Genomic DNA, 16944 nt, shown 5'->3' with positions numbered 1-16944 from the left:
GAACGGGAGGTGCAGTGCGCACGCACAAGGAAACAAATGACGGGAGGGGGAAGAAAGGGGAATGAGTTTATGTATTTGCAGCGCAAAATTAAACAGGTGCGATCATACCAGCACTAATGCACTAGATCCCATCAGAACTCCGCAGTGAAGTGTGATTGGGCGAGATTAGTACTCGGATGGTTGACCCACTGGGAAGTCCTTGTGTCGCACCAATTTTTTTTCAGACGGGTCGTTCGACGTTACGCACGTCTAGAACTAGGGTCCGCTGGTTTATACGCAAAAGTGAGTCAAGAAGCAGGGGCATTTTAATCGATATTAGAACGAGAATGAGAGATGAAGTGTGAACGCACAAGGAAACAAATGACGGAGGGGGAAGAAAGGAGAAGGAGTGTATGTATTTGCAGCGCGAAATTAAACAGGTGCGATCATACCAGCACTAAAGCCCCGGATCCCATCAGAACTCCGCAGTTAGGTGTGCTTGGGCGAGAGTATTACTCGGATGGGTGACCTCTTGGGAAGTCCTCGTGTCGCACTAATTTTTTTTCCAGACGGGTCGTTCGACGTTACGAGCGACTGGAACTAGGGTCCACTGGTTTATATGCAAATGTGAGTCAAGAAGCAGGGGCATTTTAATCGATATTAGAACGAGAAGGAGAGATACAGAGTGCACGCACAAGGAAACAAATGACGGGAGGGGGGATGGAGGGAGAAAAAGTGCATGTATTTGCAGCGCAGAATGAAACATGAGCAATCATACCAGCACCAATGCAACGGATTCTATCAGAACTCCGCAAGTTAAGGGTGCTTGGGCGAGAGTAGCTCTAGGATGGGTGACCTCCTGCGAAGTCCTTATATTTCACCCATTTTCTTAGGAAGTCCTCGTGTTGCACCCATTTTTTTGCAGATGATTCTTTCGACGATACGCTTGACTTGAATTATGGTCCTCAGGTTTATTCACAAATGTGAGTCACGGCACCGTAGCATTTTACTTGATATTAGAACGAGCACGGGAGGTGCAGTGCGCACGCACAAGGAAACAAATGACGGGAGGGGGAAGAAAGGAGAAGGAGTTTATGTATTTGCAGCGCGGAATTAAACAGGTGCGATCATACTAGCACTAATGCACCGGATCCCATTAGAACTCCGCAGTTAAGTGTGCTTGGGTGAGAGTAGTACTCGATGGGTGACCTCCTGGGAAGTCCTCGTGTCGCACCAATTTTTTTTCAAATGGGTCGTTCGACGTTACGCGCGACTGGAACTAGGTTCTGCTGGTTTATACGCAAATGTGAGTCAAGAAGCAGGGGCATTTTAATCGATATTAGAACGAGAATGAGAGGTTCAGTGTGAACGCACAAGGAAACAATTGATGGGAGGGGGAGGGAAATATAAGGAGTGTATGTATTTTCAGCACGAAATGAAACAGGTGCGATCATACCAGCACTAATGCAACGGATTCTATCAGAGTAGTACTCGGATGGGTGACCTCCCAGGAAGTCCTCGTGTCGCACTAATTTTTTTTTTCAGACGGGTTGTTCGACGTTACGCGCGACTGGAACTAGAGTCCGCTGGTTTATACGCAAATGTGAGTCAAGAAGCAGGGGCATTTTAATCGATATTAGAACGAGAAGGAGAGATGCAGAGTGCACGCACAAGGAAACAAATGACGGGAGGGGGGATGGAGGGAGAAAAAGTGTATGTATTTGCAGCACAGAATGAAACATGAGCAATCATACCAGCACCAATGCAACGGATTCTATCAGAACTCCGCAAGTTAAGGGTGCTTGGGCGAGAGAAGCACTAGGATGGGTGACCTCCTGCGAAGTCCTTATATTACACCCATTTTCTTAGGAAGTCCTCATGTTGCACACATTTTTTTGCAGATGATTCTTTCGACGATACGCGCGACTTGAATTATGGTCCTCAGGTTTATTCGCAAATGTGAGTCACGGCACCGTAGCATTTTACTTGATATTAGAACGAGCACGGGAGGTGCAGTGCGCACGCACAAGGAAACAAATGATGGGAGGGGGAAGAAAGGAGAAGGAGTTTATGTATTTGCAGCGCGGAATTAAACGGGTGCGATCACACCAGCACAAGTGCACCGGATCCCATCAGAACTCCGCAGTTAAGTGTGCTTTGGCGAAAGTAGTACAATGATTGGTTACCTCCTGGAAGTTCTCGTGTTGCACCCATTTTCTTTTTTTCAGATGTGCCGTTCGACCTTACGCGGTGCAGTGCGCACGCACAAGGAAACAAATGACGGGAGGGGGAAGAAAGGAGAAGGAGTTTATGTATTTGTAGCGCATAATTAAAAGGGTGCGAGTATACCAGCACTAATGCACCGGATCTCATCAGAACTCCGCAGTTAAGTGTGCTTGGGCGAGAGTAGTACTCGGATGGGTGACCTCCTGGGAAGTCCTCGTGTCGCACTAATTTTTTTTTTCAGACGGGTCGTTCGACGTTACGCGCGACTAGAACTAGGGTCCACTTGTTTATACGCAAATGTGAGTCAAGAAGCAAGGACATTTTAATCAATATTAGAACGAGAATGAGAGGTGAAGTGTGAACGCACAAGGAAACAAATGACGGGAGGGGGAAGAAAGGAGAAGAAGTGTATGTATTTGCAGCGCAAAATTAAATTGGTGCGATCATACCAGCACTAAAGCTCCGGGTCCCATCAGAACTCCGCAGTTAAGTGTGTTTGGGCGAGAGTAGTACTCGGATGGGTGACCTCTTGGGAAGTCCTCGTATCGCAACAATTTTTTTTCAGATGGGTCGTTCTACGTTACGCGAGACTGGAACTATGGTCCGCTGGTTTATACGCAAATGTGAGTCAAGAATCAGGGGCATTTTAATCGATATTAGAACGAGAAGGAGATGTGCAGTATGAACGCACAAGGAAACAAATGATGGGAGGGGGGGAGGGAAGGAGTGTATGTATTTTCAGCACAAAATTAAACAGGTGCGGTCACACCAGCACAAATGCACCGGATCCCATCAGAACTCTGCAGTTAAGTGTGCTTGGGCGAGAGTAGTACTCGGATGGGTGACCTCATGGGAAGTCCTTATATTTCACCCATTTTTTTGCAGATAATTCTTTCAACGATACGCGCGACTTGAATTATGGTCCTCAGGTTTATTCGCAAATGTTAGTTACGACACCGTAGCATTTTACTTGATATTAGAACGAGCACGGTAGGTGCAGTTCGCACGCACAAGGAAACAAAGGACGGGAGGGGGAAGAAAGGAGAAGGAGTTTATGTATTTGCAGCGTGAAATTAAACGGTTGCGATCATACCAACACTAATGCACCAGATCCCATCAGAACTCCGCAGTTAAGTGTGCTTGAGCGAGAGTAGTACTCGGATGGGTGACCTCCTACGAAGTCCTCGTGTCGCACCAATTTTTTTTCAGACGAGTCGTTCGACGTTAAGCGCGACTGGAACTAGGTTCTGCTAGTTTATACGCAAATGTGAGTCGAGAAGTAGGGGCATTTTAATTGATATTAGAACGAGAAGAAGAGGTGCAGTGTGAACGCACAAGGAAACAATTGATGTGAAGGGAAGGGAAGGAGAAGGAGTGTATGTATTTTCAGCACGAAATGAAACAGGTGCGATGATACCAGTACTAATGCAACGGATTCTATCAGAACTCCGTAGGTAAGGGTGCTTGGGCGAGAGTAGTACTAGCATGGGTTACCTCCTGCGAAGTCCTTATATTTCACCCATTTTCTTGTGAAGTCCTCGTGTTGCACCCATTTTTTTGCAGATGATTCTTTCGACGTTACGCGCGACTTGAATTATGGTTCTCAGGTTTATTCGCAAATGTGAGTCACGTCGCCATGGCATTGTACTTGATATTAGAACGAATACGGGAGGTGCAGTGCGCACGCATAAGGAAACAAATGATAGGAGCAGGAAGAAAAGAGAAGGAGTGTATATATTTGAAGCGCAAAATTAAACAAGTGGCATCATACCAGCACCAATGCACTGGATCCCATCAGAACTCTGCAGTTAAGTGTGCTTGGGCGAGAGTAGTACTCGGATGGGTGACCTCTTGGGAAGTCCTCGTATCGCAATAATTTTTTTTCAGAGGGGTCGTTCGACGTTACGCGGGACTGGAACTATGGTCCGCTGGTTTATACGCAAATGTGAGTCAAGAAGCAGGGGCATTTTAATCGATATTAGAACGAGAAGGAAAGATGCAGGGTGCACGCACAAGGAAACAAATGACGGGAGGGGGGGATGGAGGGAGAAAAAGTGTATGTACTTGCAGCGCAGAATGAAACAAGAACAATCATACCAGCACCAATGCAATGGATTCTATCAGAACTCCGCAAGTTAAGGGTGCTTGGGCGAGAGTAGCACTAGGTTGGGTGACCTCCTGCGAAGTCCTTATATTTCACCCATTTTCTTAGGAAGTCGTCGTGTTCCACCCATTTTTTTGCAGATGATTCTTTCGACGATACACGCGACTTGAATTATGGTCCTTAGGTTTATTCGCAAATGTGAGTCACGGCACCGTAGTATTTTAATTGATATTAGAACGAGCACGGGAGGTGCAGTGCGCACGCACAAGGAAACAAATGACGGGAGGGGGAAGAAAGGAGAAGGAGTTTATATATTTGCAGCGCGGAATTAATGCACTGGATCCCATCAGAACTCTGCAGTTAAGTGTGCTTGGGCGAGAGTAGTACTCGGATTGGTGACCACCTGGGAAGTCCTCGCGTCGCACCAATTTTTGTTCAGACGGGTCGTTCGACGTTACGCGAGACTGGAACTATGGTCTGCTGGTTTATACGCAAATGTGAGTCAAGAATCAGGGGCATTTTAATCGATATTAGAACGAGAAGGAGAGGTGCAGTGTGAACGCACAAGGAAACAAATGATGGGAGGGGGGAGGGAAGAAGGAGTGTATGTTTTTTCAGTACGAAATTAAACAAGTGCGGTCACACCAGCACAACTGCACCGGATCCCATCAGAACTCCGCAGTTAAGTGTGCTTTGCCGAAAGTAGTACAATGATGGGTTACCTCCTGGGAAGTTCTCGTGTTGCACCCATTTTTTTTTTTAGATTTTCCGTTCGACGTTACGCGCGACTTTAATTATGGTCCGCAGATTTATTCGCAAATGTGAGTCACGGCGCCGTGGCATTTTACTTGATATTTGAACGAGAACGAGAGGTGCAGTGCGCACGCACAAGGAAACAAATGACGGGAGGGGGAAGAAAGGAGAAGGAATTTATGTATTTGCAGCGTGAAATTAAACAGGTTCGATCATAGCAACACTAATGCACCGGATCCCATTAGAACTCCGCAGTTAAGTGTGCTTGGGCGAGAGTAGTACTCGGATGGGTGACCTCTTGGGAAGTCCTCGTATCGCAATAATTTTTTTTCAGATGAGTCGTTCGACGTTACGCGCGACTGGAACTATGGTCCGCTAGTTTATACGCAAATGTGAGTCAAGAATCAGGGGCATTTTAATCGATATTAGAACGAGAAGGAGAGGTGCAGTGTGAACGCACAAGGAAACAAATGATGGGAGGGGGGGAGGGAAGAAGGAGTGTATGTATTTGCAGCGCGAAAATAAACAGGTACGATCATACCAGCACAAATTCACCGGATCCCATCAGAACTCCGCAGTTAAGTGTGCTTTGGCGAAAGTAGTACAATGATGGGTTACCTCGTGGGAAGTTCTCGTGTTGCACCCATTTTCTTTTTTTCAGATGTGCGGTTCGACGTTATAAGCGACTTTAATTATGGTCCGCAGATTTATTCGCAAATGTGAGTCACGGTGTCGTGGCATTTTACTTGATATTTGAACGAGAACGAGAGGTGCAGTGTGCACGCACTTGGAAACAAATGACGGGAGGGGGAAGAAAGGAGAAGGAATTTATGTATTTGCAGCGCGAAATTAAACAGGTTCGATCATACCAGCACTAATGCACCGGATCCCATCAGAGCTCCGCAATTAAGTGTGCTTGGGCGAGAGTAGTACTCGGATGGGTGACCTCTTGGGAAGTCCTCGTGTCGCACTAATTTTTTTTTCAGACGGGTCGTTCGACGTTACGCGCGACTGGAACTAGGGTCCACTGGTTTATACGCAAATGTGAGTCAAGAAGCAGGGGCATTTTAATCGATATTAGAACGAGAAGGAGAGATGCAGAGTGCACGCACAAGGAAACAAATGACGGGAGGGGGGATGGAGGGAGAAAAAGTGTATGTAATTGCAGCGCAAAATGAAACATGAGCAATCATACCAACACCAATGCAGCGGATTCTATCAGAACTCCGCAAGTTAAGATGTATTTGCAGCGCAGAATGAAACATGAGCAATCATACCAGCACCAATGCAACGGATTCTATCAGAACTCCGCAAGTTAAGGGTGCTTGGGCGAGAGTAGCACTAGGATGGGTGACCTCATGCGAAGTCCTTATATTTCACCCATTTTCTTAGGAAGTCCTCGTGTTCCACTCATTTTTTTGCAGATGATTTTTTCGACGATACGCGCGACTTGAATTATGGTCCTCAAGTTTATTTACAAATATGAGTCACGGCACTGTAGCATTTTACTTTATATTAGAAGGAGCACGGGAGGTGCAGTGCGCACGCACAAGGAAACAAATGAAAGGAGGGGGAAGAAAGGAGAAGTTGTTTATGTATTTGCAGTGCGGAATTAAACGGGTGCGATCATACCAGCACTAATGCACCGGATCCCGTCAGAACTTTGCAGTTAAGTGTGCTTTGGCGAGAGTAATACTCGGATTGGTGACCTCCAAGGAAGTCCTCGTGTCGCACCAATTTTTTTTCAGACGGGTCGTTCGACGTTACGCGCGACTGGAACTAGGGTCCGCTGGTTTATACGCAAATGTGAGTCAAGAAGCAGGGGCATTTTAATCGATATTAGAACGAGAAGGAGAGGTGTAGTGTGAACGCACAAGGAAACAATTGATGGGAGGGGGAGGGAAGGAGAAGGAGTGTATGTATTTTCAGCACGAAATGAAACAGGTACGATCATACCAGCACTAATGCAACGGATTCTATCAGAACTCCGTAGGTAAGGGTGCTTGGGCGAGAGTAGTACTAGCATGGGTTACCTCCTGCGAAGTCCTTATATTTCACCCATTTTCTTGTGAAGTCCTCATGTTGCACCCTTTATTTTTGCAGATGATTCTTTCGACGTTTCGTGCGACTTGAATTATGGTCCTCAGGTTTATTCGCAAATGTGAATCACGGCGCTATAGAATTTTACTTGATATTAGAACAAGAACGGGAGGTGCAGTGCGCACGCACAAGGAAACAAATGACGGGAGGGGGAATAAAGGGGAATGAGTTTATGTATTTGCAGCGTAAAATTAAACAGGTGCGATCATACCAGCACTAATGCACCGGATCCCGTCAGAACTCCGCAGTTAAGTGTGCTTTGGCGAGAGTAGTACTCGGATTGGTGACCTCCTGGGAAGTCCTCGTGTCGCACCAATTTTTTTTCAGACGGGTCGTTTGACGTTACGCGTGACTGGAATTAGGGACCGCTGGTTTATACGCAAATGTGAGTCAAGAAGCAGGGGCATTTTAATCGATATTAGAACGAGAAGGAGAGGTGCAGTGTGAACGCACAAGGAAACAATTGATGGGAGGGGGAGGGAAGGAGAAGGAGTGTATGTATTTTCAGCACGAAATGAAACAGATACGATCATACCAGCACTAATGCAACGGATTCTATCAGAACTCCGTAGTTAAGGGTGCTTGGGCGAGAGTAGTACTAGCATGGGTTACCTCCTGCGAAGTCCTTATATTTCACCCATTTTCTTGTGAAGTCCTCGTGTTGCACCCATTTTTTGCAGATGATTCTTTCGACGTTTCGCGCGACTTGAATTATGGTCCTCAGGTTTATTCGCAAATGTGAGTCACGGCGCTGTAGAATTTTACTTGATATTAGAACGAGAACGGGAGGTGCAGTGCGCACGCACAAGGAAACAAATGACGGGAGGGGGAATAAAGGGGAATGAGTTTATGTATTTGCAGCGTAAAATTAAACAGGTGCGATCATACCAGCACTAATGCACCAGATCCCGTCAGAACTCCGCAGTTAAGTGTGCTTTGGCGAGAGTAGTACTAGGATTGGTGACCTCCTGGGAAGTCCTCGTGTCGCACCAATTTTTTTTCAGACGGGTCGTTCGACGTTACGCGTGACTGGAACTAGGGTCCGCTGGTTTATACGCAAATGTGAGTCAAGAAGCAGGGGCATTTTAATCGATATTAGAACGAGAAGGAGAGGTGCAGTGTGAACGCACAAGGAAACAATTGATGGGAGGGGGAGGGAAGGAGAAGGAGTGTATGTATTTTCAGCACGAAATGAAACATGGTGCGATCATACCAGCACTAATGCAACGGATTCTATCAGAACTCCGTAGGTAAGGGTGCTTGGGCGAGAGTAGTACTAGGATGGGTTACCTCCTGCGAAGTCCTTATATTTCACCCATTTTCTTGTGAAGTCCTCGTGTTGCACCTATTTTTTTGCAGATGGTTCTTTTGACGTTATGCTCAACTTGAATTATGGTCCTCAGGTTTATTCACAAATGTGTGTCACGGCGCCGTGGAATTTTACTTGATATTAGAACAAGAACGGGAGGTGTAGTGCAACGCACAAGGAAACAAATGACGGGAGGGGGAAGAAAGGGGAATGAGTGTATGTATTTGCAGCGCGAAATTAAACAGGTGCTATCATACCAGCACAAATACACCGGATCCCATCAGAACTCCGCAGTTAAGTGTGCTTTGACGAAAGTAGTACAATGATGGGTTACCTCGTGGGAAGTTCTCGTGTTGCACCCATTTTCTTTTTTCAGATGTGCCGTTCGACGTTACGCGCGACTTTAATTATGGTCCGCAGATTTATTTGCAAATGTGAGTCACGGTGCCGTGGCATTTTACTTGATATTTGAGCGAGAACGAGAGGTGCAGTGCGCACGCACAAGGAAACAAATGACGGGGGGGGGGGGGAATAAAGGAGAAGGAGTTTATGTATTTGCTGCGCAAAATTAAATAGGTGTGATCATAGCAGCACTAATGCACCGGATCCCATCAGAACTCCGCAGTTAAGTGTGCTTGGGCGAGAGTAGTACTCGGATGGGTGACCTCTTGGGAAGTCCTCGTGTCGTACTATTTTTTTTTTCAGACGGGTCGTTCGACGTTACGCGCGACTGGAACTAGGGTCCACTGGTTTATACGCAAATGTGAGTCAATAAGCAGGGGCATTTTAATCGATATTAGAACGAGAATGAGAGGTGAAGTGTTAACGCACAAGGAAACAAATGACGGGAGGGGGAAGAAAGGAGAATGAGTGTATGTATTTACAGCGCAAAATTAAACAGGTGCGATCATACCAGCACTAAAGCCCCGGATCCCATTAGAACTCCGCAGTTAAGTGTGCTTGGGCGAGAGTAGTACTCGGATGGGTGACCACTTGGGAAGCCCTCGTGTTGTACCTATTTTTTTTCGGATGGGTTGTTCGACGTTACGCGCGAATGGAATTATAAACCGCTGGTTCATTTGCAAAGGTGAGTCACGTATCCGGGGCATATTACTTGATATTAGAACGAGAAAGAGAGATGCAGAGTGCACGCACAAGAAAACAAATGACGAAAGGGGGGATGGGAGGAGAAAGAGTGTATGTATTTGCAGTGCAGAATGAAACATGAGGGATCATACCAGCACTAATGCAACGGATTCTATCAGAACTCCGCAGTTAAGGGTGCTTGGGCGAGAAAAGTACTCGGATGGGTGACCTCATGCCAAGTCTTTATATTTCATCCATTTTCTTGGTAGGTCCTCGTGTTGCACCCATCTTTTTGCAGATGATTCTTTCGACGTTACGCGCGACTTGATTTATGGTCCGCAGGTTTATTCGCAAATGTGAGTCATGGCGCTGTGGCATTTTACTTGATATTAGAACGAGTACGGGAGGTACAGTGCGCACGCACAAGGAAACAAATGACGGGAGGGGGAAGAAAGGAGAAGGAGTTTATGTATTTGCAGCGCGGAATTAAACGGGTGCGATCATTCCAGCACTAATGCACTGGATCCCATCAGAACTCTGCAGTTAAGTGTGCTTGGGCGAGTGTAGTACTCGCATGGGTGACCTCTTGGGAAGTCCTCGTATCGCAACAATTTTTTTTTCAGATAGGTCGTTCGACGTTACGCGCGACTGGAACTATGGTCCGTTGGTTTATACGCAAATGTGAGTCAAGAATCAGGGGCATTTTAATCGATATTAGAGCGAGAAGGAGAGGTGCAGTGTGAACGCACAAGGAAACAAATGATGGGAGGTGGGGAGGGAAGAAGGAGTGTATGTATTTTCAGCACGAAATTAAACATGTGCGGTCACACCAGCGCAAATGCACCGGATCCCATCAGAACTACGCAGTTATGTGTGCTTTGGCGAAAGTAGTACAATGATGGGTTACCTCCTGGGAAGTTCTCGTGTTGCACCCATTTTTTTTTTTAGATGTGCCGTTCGACGTTACGTGCGACTTTAATTATGGTCCGCAGATTTATTCGCAAATGTGAGTCACAGTGCCGTGGCATTTTACTTGATATTTGAACGAGAACGAGAGGTGCAGTGCGCACGCACAAGGAAACAAATGACGGGAGGGGGAAGAAATGAGAATGAGTGTATGTATTTGCAGCACGAAATGAAACAGGTGCGATCATACCAGCACTAATGCAACAGATTCTATCAGAACTCCGTAGGTAAGGGTGCTTGGGCGAGAGTAGTACTAGCATGGGTTACCTCCTGCGAAGTCCTTATATTTCACTCATTTTCTTGTGAGGTCCTCGTGTTGCACTGAAGGTCAGGTTTATTCGCAAATGTGAGTCAAGAAGCAGGGGCATTTTAATCAATATTAGAACGAGAATGAGAGGTGAAGTGTGAACGCACAAGGAAACAAATGACGGGAGGGGGAAGAAAGGAGGAGTGTATGTATTTGCAGCGCGAAATTAAAGAGGCGCGATCATAGCAGCACTAAAGCCCCGGATCCCATCAGAACTCCGCAGTTAAGTGTGCTTGGGCGAGAGTAGAACTCGGATGGGTGACCACCTGGGAAGCCCTCGTGTTGCACCTATTTTTTTTTCGGATGGGTTGTTCGACGTTACGCGCGAATGGAATTATAAACCGCTGGTTCATTTGCAAAGGTGAGTCACGGTGCCGGGGCATATTACTTGATATTAGAACGAGAAAGAGAGATGCAGAGTGCACGCACAAGGAAACAAATGACGGGAGGGGGGTTGGAAGGAGAAAGAGTGTATGTATTTGCAGTGCAGAATGAAACATGAGGGATCATACCAGCACAAATGCAACGGATTCTATCAGAACTCCGCAGTTAAGGGTGCTTGGGCGAGAAAAGTACTCGGATGGGTGACCTCATGCGAAGTCCTTATATTTCACCCATTTTCTTAGGAAGTCCTTGTGTTGCACCCATTTTTTTGCAGATGATTCTTTCGACGATACGCGCGACTTGAATTATGGTCCTCAGGTTTATTCGCAAATGTGAGTCACGACGCCGCGACATTGTACTTGATATTTGAACGAGAACAAGAGGTGCAGTGCGCACGCACTTGGAAACAAATGACGGGAGGGGGAAGAAAGGAGAAGGAATTTATGTATTTGCAGCGCGAAATTAAACAGGTGCGATCGTACCAACACTAATGCACCGGATCCCATCAGAACTCTGCAGTTAAGTGTGCTTGGGCGAGAGTAGTACTCGGATGGGTGACCTCTTCGGAAGTCCTCGTGTCGCACTAATTTTTTTTCCAGACGGGTGGTTCGATGTTACGCGCGACTGGAACTAGGGTCCACTGGTTTATACGCAAATGTGAGTCAAGAAGCAGGGGCATTTTAATCGATATTAGAACGAGAAGGAGAGATGCAGAGTGCACGCACAAGGAAACAAATGACGGGAGGGGGGATGGAGGGAGAAAAAGTGTATGTATTTGCAGCACAGAATGAAACATGAGCAATCATACCAGCACTAATGCAAGAGATTCTATCAGAACTCCACAAGTTAAGGGTGCTTAGGCGATTGTAGCACTAGGATGGGTGACCTCCAGCGAAGTCCTTATATTTCACTCATTTTTTTGCAGATAATTCTTTCGACGATACGCACGACTTGAATTATGGTCCTCAGGTTTATTCGCAAATGTCAATCACGGCACCGTAGCATTTTGCTTGATATTAGAACGAGCACGGTAGGTGCAGTGCGCACGCACAAGGAAACAAATGACGGGAGGGGGAAGAAAGGAGAAGGAGTTTATGTTTTTGCAGCGCAGAATTAAACGGGTGCGATCATACCAACACTAATGCACCGGATCCCATTAGAACTCCGCAGTTAAGTGTGCTTGGGCGAGAGTAGTACTCGGATGGGTGACCTCCTGCGAAGTCCTCGTGTCGCACCAATTTTTTTTCAAACGAGTCGTTCGACGTTACGCGCGACTGGAACTAGGTTCCGCTGGTTTATACGCAAATGTGAGTCAAGAATTAGGGGCATTTTAATCGATATTAGAACGAGAAGGAGAGGTGCAGTGTGAACGCATAAGGAAACAAATGATGGGAGGGGGGGATGGAAGAAGGAGTGTATGTATTTTCAGCACGAAATTAAACAGGTGCGGTCACACCAGCACAAATGCACTGGATCCCATCAGAACTCCGCAGTTAAGTGTGCTTTGGCGAAAGTAGTACAGTGATGGGTTACCTCCTGGGAAGTTCTCGTGTTGCACCCCTTTTCTTTTTTTCAGATGTGCCGTTCGACGTTACGCGTGGCTTTAATTATGGTCCGCAGATTTATTCGTAAATGTGAGTCATGACGCCGTGGCATTTTACTTGATATTTGAACGAGAACGAGAGGTGCAGTGCGCACGCACAAGGAAACAAATGACAGGAGGGGGAAGAAAGGAGAAGGAGTTTATGTTTTTGCAGCGCGAAATTAAACAGGTGCGATCATACCAGCACTAATGCACCGGATCCCATCAAAACTCCGCAGTTAAGTGTGCTTGGGCGAGAGTAGTACTCAGATGGTTGACCTCCTGGGAACTCCTCGTGTCGCACTAATTTTTTTTTCAGACGGGTCTTTCGACGTTACGCGCGATTGGAACTAGGGTCCACTGGTTTATACACAAATGTGAGTCAAGAAGCAGGGGCATCTTAATCGATATTAGAACGAGATGGAGAGATGCAGAGTGCACGCACAAGGAAATAAATGACGGGAGGGGGGATGGAGGGAGAAAAAGTGTATGTATTTGCAGCGCAGAATGAAACATGAGCAATCATACCAGCACCAATACAACGGATTCTGTCAGAACTCCGCATGTTAAGGGTGTTTGGGCGAGAGTAGCACTAGGATGGGTGACCTCCTGCGAAGTCCTTATATTTCACCAATTTTCTTAGGAAGTCCTCGTGTTGCATCCATTTTTTTGCAGATTATTCTTTCGACGTTACGCACGACTTGAATTATGGTCCTCAGGTTTATTCGCAAATGTGAGTCACGGCACCGTAGCATTTTACTTGATATTAGAACGAGCACGGGAGGTGCAGTGCGCACGCACAAGGAAACAAATGACGGGAGGGGGAAGAAATGAGAAGGAGTTTATGTATTTGCAGCGCAGAATTAAACGGGTGCGATCATACCAGCACTAATGCACCGGATCCCATCAGAACTCCGCAGTTAAGTGTGCTTAGGTGAGTGTAGTACTCGGATGGGTGATCTCCTGGGAAGTCCTCGTGTCGCACCAATTTATTTTCAGACGGGTCGTTCGACGTTACGCGCGACTGGAACTGGGGTCCGCTGGTTTATACGCAAATGTGAGTCAAGAAGCAGGGGCATTTTAATCTATATTAGAACGAGAAGGAGAGGTGCAGTGTGAACGCACAAGGAAACAATTGATGGGAGGGGGAGGGAAGGAGAAGGAGTGTATGTATTTTCAGCACGAAATGAAACAGGTGCGATCATACCAACACTAATGCAACGGATTCTATCAGAACTCCGTAGGTAAGGGTGCTTGGGCGAGAGTAGTACTAGCATGGGTTACCTCCTGCGAAGTCCTTATATTTCACCCATTTTCTTGTGAAGTCCTCGTGTTGCACCCATTTTTTTGCAGATGATTCTTTCGACGTTACGCGCGACTTGAATTATGGTCCTCAGGTTTATTCGCAAATGTGAGTCACGGCGCTGTAGCATTTTACGTGATATTAGAACGAGAACAGGAGGTGCAGTGCGCACGCACAAGGAAACAAATGATGGGAGGGGGAAGAAAGGGGAATGAGTTTATGTATTTGCAGCCCGAAATTAAACAAGTGCGATCATACCAGCACTAATGCACCAGATCCCATCAGAACTCCGCAGCGAAGTGTGCTTGGCCGAGATTAGTACTCGAATGGGTGACCTTTTGGGATGTCCTCGTGTCCCACCAATTTTTTTTCAGACGGGTCGTTCGACGTTACGCGCGTCTGGAACTAGGGTCCGCTTGTTTATACGCAAATGTGAGTCAAGAAGCAGGGGATTTTTAATCGATATTAGAACGAGAAGGAGAGATGCAGAGTGCACGCAGAAGGAAACAAATGACGGGAGGGGGGATGGAGGGAGAAAAAGTGTATGTATTTGCAGCGCAGAATGAAACATGAGCAATCATACTAGCACCAATGCAACGGATTCTATAAGAACTCCGCAAGTTAAGGGTGCTTGGGCGAGAGTAGCACTAGGATGGGTGACCTCCTGCGAAGTCCTTATATTTCACCTATTTTCTTTGGAAGTCCTCGTGTTGCACCCATTTTTTTGCAGATGATTCTTTCGACGATACGCGCGACTTGAATTATGGTCCTCATGTTTATTCGCAAATGTGAGTCACGGCACCGAAGCATTTTACTTGATATTAGAACGAGCACGGGAGGTGCAGTGCGCACGCACAAGGAAACAAATGACGGGAGGGGGAAGAAAGGAGAAGGAATATATGTATTTGCAGCGCAAAATTAAACGGGTGCGATCATACCAGCACTAATGCACCGGATCCCATCAGAACTTCGCAGTTAAATGTGCTTGGGAGAGAGTAGTACTCGGATGGGTGACCTCCTGGGAAGTCCTCGTGTCGCACCAATTTATTTTCAGACGGGTCGTTCGACGTTACGCGCGATTGGAACTAGGGTCTGCTGGTTTATACGCAAATGTGAGTCAAGAAGCAGGGGCATTTTAATCGATATTAGAACGAGAGGGAGAGGTGCAGTGTGAACGCACAAGGAAACAATTGATGGGAGGGGGAGGGAAGGAGAAGGAGTGTATGTATTTTCAGCACGAAATGAAACAGGTGCGATCATACCAGCACTAACGCAACAGATTCTATCAGAACTCCGTAGGTAAGGGTGCTTGGGCGAGAGTAGTACTAGCATGGGTTACCTCCTGCGAAGTCCTTATATTTCACCCATTTTCTTGTGAAGTTCTCGTGTTGCACCCATTTTTTTGCAGATGATTCTTTCGACGTTACGCGCGGCTTGAATTATGGTCCTCAGGTTTATTCGCAAATGTGAGTCACGGCGCTGTAGCATTTTACTTGATATTAGAACGAGAACGGGAGGTGCAGTGCGCAAGCACAAGGAAACAAATGACGGGAGGGGGAAGAAAGGAGAATGAGTTTATGTATTTGCAGTGCAAAATTAAACAGGTGCGATCATACCAGCACTAATGCACCGGATCCCATCAGAACTCCGCAGTGAAGTCTGCTTGGGCGAGATTAGCACTCGGATGGGTGACCTCCTGGGAAGTCCTCGTGTCGCACCAATTTTTTTTCAAACGAGTCATTTGACGTTACACGCGTCTGGAACTAGGGTCCGCTGGTTTATACGCAAATGTGAGTCAAGAAGCAGGGGCATTTTATGCGATATTAGAACGAGAATGAGAGGTGAAGTGTGAACGCACCAGGAAACAAATGACGGGAGGGGGAAGAAATGAGAAGGAGTGTATGTATTTGCAGCACGAAATTAAACAGGTGCTATCATACCAGCACTAAAGGTCCGGATCCCATCAGAACTCCGCAGTTAAGTGTGCTTGGGCGAGAGTAGTACTCGGATGGGTCACCACCTGAGAAGCCCTCGTGTTGTACCTATTTTTTTTTCGGATGGGTTGTTCGACGTTACGCGTGAATGGAATTATAAACCGCTGGTTCATTTGCAAAGGTGAGTTACGGTGCCGGGGCATATTACTTGATATTAAAACGAGAAAGAGAGATGCAGAGTGCACGCACAAGGAAACAAATGACGGGAGGGGGGATGGAAGGAAAAAGAGTGTATGTATTTGCAGTGCAGAATGAAACATGAGGGATCATACCAGCACTAATGCAACGGATTCTATCAGAACTCCGCAGTCAAGGGTGCTTGGGCGAAAAAAGTACTCAGATGAGTGACCTCCTGCGAAGTCCTTATATTTCACCCATTTTCTTGGGAGGTCCTCGTGTTGCACCTGTCTTTTTGCAGATGATTCTTTCGACGTTATGCGCGACTTAATTTATGGTCCGCAGGTTTATTCGCAAATGTGAGTCACGGCGCCGTGGTATTTTACTTCATATTAGAACTATTACGGGAGGTGCAGTGCGCACGCACAAGGAAACAAATGATGGGATGAGGAAGAAAAGAGAAGGAGTGTATGTATTTGAAGCGCAAAATTAAACAAGTGGCATCATACCAGCACTAATGCACTGGATCCCATCAGAACTCTGCAGTTAAGTTTGCTTGGGAGAGAATAGTACTCGGATGGGTGACCTCTTGGGAAGTCCTCGCATCGCAACAATTTTTTTTTAGATGGGTCGTTCGACGTTTCGCGTGACTGGAACTATGGTCCGCTTGTTTATACGCAAATGTGAGTCAAGAATCAGGGGCATTTTAATCGATATTAGAACGAGAAGGAAAG

The 16944-nt window shown here is 46.5% G+C and overlaps 3 non-coding genes and 28 pseudogenes across 3 annotated transcripts; all 31 read left to right on the top strand.

Annotated features, from left to right (window-relative positions):
• The first annotated feature begins 94 nt into the window (after positions 1–94).
• LOC148241765 (5S ribosomal RNA) lies at positions 95–213 on the top strand (annotated as a pseudogene).
• Positions 214–417: 204 nt separating this feature from the next.
• On the top strand, positions 418–536 carry LOC148241764 (5S ribosomal RNA; annotated as a pseudogene).
• Positions 537–1098: 562 nt separating this feature from the next.
• Positions 1099–1216, top strand: LOC148241763 (5S ribosomal RNA; annotated as a pseudogene).
• An 858-nt stretch (positions 1217–2074) lies between these two features.
• LOC148241762 (5S ribosomal RNA) lies at positions 2075–2192 on the top strand (annotated as a pseudogene).
• Positions 2193–2314: 122 nt separating this feature from the next.
• Positions 2315–2433, top strand: LOC148241761 (5S ribosomal RNA; annotated as a pseudogene).
• Positions 2434–2640: 207 nt separating this feature from the next.
• LOC148241760 (5S ribosomal RNA) lies at positions 2641–2759 on the top strand. Its single transcript, XR_015815424.1, has one exon. It is a non-coding gene; the product is annotated as a 5S ribosomal RNA (ribosomal RNA).
• A 201-nt stretch (positions 2760–2960) lies between these two features.
• LOC148241759 (5S ribosomal RNA) lies at positions 2961–3079 on the top strand (annotated as a pseudogene).
• Positions 3080–3284: 205 nt separating this feature from the next.
• LOC148241758 (5S ribosomal RNA) lies at positions 3285–3403 on the top strand (annotated as a pseudogene).
• Positions 3404–3963: 560 nt separating this feature from the next.
• On the top strand, positions 3964–4081 carry LOC148241757 (5S ribosomal RNA; annotated as a pseudogene).
• An 859-nt stretch (positions 4082–4940) lies between these two features.
• Positions 4941–5059, top strand: LOC148241756 (5S ribosomal RNA; annotated as a pseudogene).
• A 207-nt stretch (positions 5060–5266) lies between these two features.
• LOC148241755 (5S ribosomal RNA) lies at positions 5267–5385 on the top strand (annotated as a pseudogene).
• Positions 5386–5589: 204 nt separating this feature from the next.
• Positions 5590–5708, top strand: LOC148241754 (5S ribosomal RNA; annotated as a pseudogene).
• A 209-nt stretch (positions 5709–5917) lies between these two features.
• LOC148241753 (5S ribosomal RNA) lies at positions 5918–6036 on the top strand (annotated as a pseudogene).
• Positions 6037–6680: 644 nt separating this feature from the next.
• On the top strand, positions 6681–6799 carry LOC148241752 (5S ribosomal RNA; annotated as a pseudogene).
• A 560-nt stretch (positions 6800–7359) lies between these two features.
• On the top strand, positions 7360–7478 carry LOC148241751 (5S ribosomal RNA; annotated as a pseudogene).
• Positions 7479–8036: 558 nt separating this feature from the next.
• On the top strand, positions 8037–8155 carry LOC148241750 (5S ribosomal RNA; annotated as a pseudogene).
• A 206-nt stretch (positions 8156–8361) lies between these two features.
• LOC148241749 (5S ribosomal RNA) lies at positions 8362–8480 on the top strand (annotated as a pseudogene).
• Positions 8481–8714: 234 nt separating this feature from the next.
• LOC148241748 (5S ribosomal RNA) lies at positions 8715–8833 on the top strand (annotated as a pseudogene).
• Positions 8834–9045: 212 nt separating this feature from the next.
• Positions 9046–9164, top strand: LOC148241747 (5S ribosomal RNA; annotated as a pseudogene).
• Positions 9165–9370: 206 nt separating this feature from the next.
• On the top strand, positions 9371–9489 carry LOC148241746 (5S ribosomal RNA). The gene has a single exon (XR_015814693.1). It is a non-coding gene; the product is annotated as a 5S ribosomal RNA (ribosomal RNA).
• Positions 9490–10049: 560 nt separating this feature from the next.
• On the top strand, positions 10050–10168 carry LOC148241745 (5S ribosomal RNA; annotated as a pseudogene).
• An 834-nt stretch (positions 10169–11002) lies between these two features.
• Positions 11003–11121, top strand: LOC148241744 (5S ribosomal RNA; annotated as a pseudogene).
• Positions 11122–11682: 561 nt separating this feature from the next.
• LOC148241743 (5S ribosomal RNA) lies at positions 11683–11801 on the top strand (annotated as a pseudogene).
• Positions 11802–12333: 532 nt separating this feature from the next.
• On the top strand, positions 12334–12452 carry LOC148241742 (5S ribosomal RNA). The gene has a single exon (XR_015815457.1). It is a non-coding gene; the product is annotated as a 5S ribosomal RNA (ribosomal RNA).
• A 204-nt stretch (positions 12453–12656) lies between these two features.
• On the top strand, positions 12657–12775 carry LOC148241741 (5S ribosomal RNA; annotated as a pseudogene).
• Positions 12776–12984: 209 nt separating this feature from the next.
• Positions 12985–13103, top strand: LOC148241740 (5S ribosomal RNA; annotated as a pseudogene).
• A 562-nt stretch (positions 13104–13665) lies between these two features.
• Positions 13666–13784, top strand: LOC148241739 (5S ribosomal RNA; annotated as a pseudogene).
• Positions 13785–14343: 559 nt separating this feature from the next.
• LOC148241738 (5S ribosomal RNA) lies at positions 14344–14462 on the top strand (annotated as a pseudogene).
• Positions 14463–15023: 561 nt separating this feature from the next.
• LOC148241737 (5S ribosomal RNA) lies at positions 15024–15142 on the top strand (annotated as a pseudogene).
• Positions 15143–15701: 559 nt separating this feature from the next.
• On the top strand, positions 15702–15820 carry LOC148241736 (5S ribosomal RNA; annotated as a pseudogene).
• Positions 15821–16025: 205 nt separating this feature from the next.
• On the top strand, positions 16026–16144 carry LOC148241735 (5S ribosomal RNA; annotated as a pseudogene).
• The last annotated feature ends 800 nt before the right edge of the window (positions 16145–16944 follow it).

This window comes from Carica papaya, chromosome 8 (genome assembly GCF_054855325.1).
Source record: "Carica papaya isolate Zhongbai chromosome 8, ASM5485532v1, whole genome shotgun sequence".
NCBI classification, from domain to species: Eukaryota; Viridiplantae; Streptophyta; class Magnoliopsida; order Brassicales; family Caricaceae; genus Carica; species Carica papaya.
Note: the sequence above shows the minus strand (reverse complement) of the source record. Positions and strands in the feature narration are given on the sequence as shown.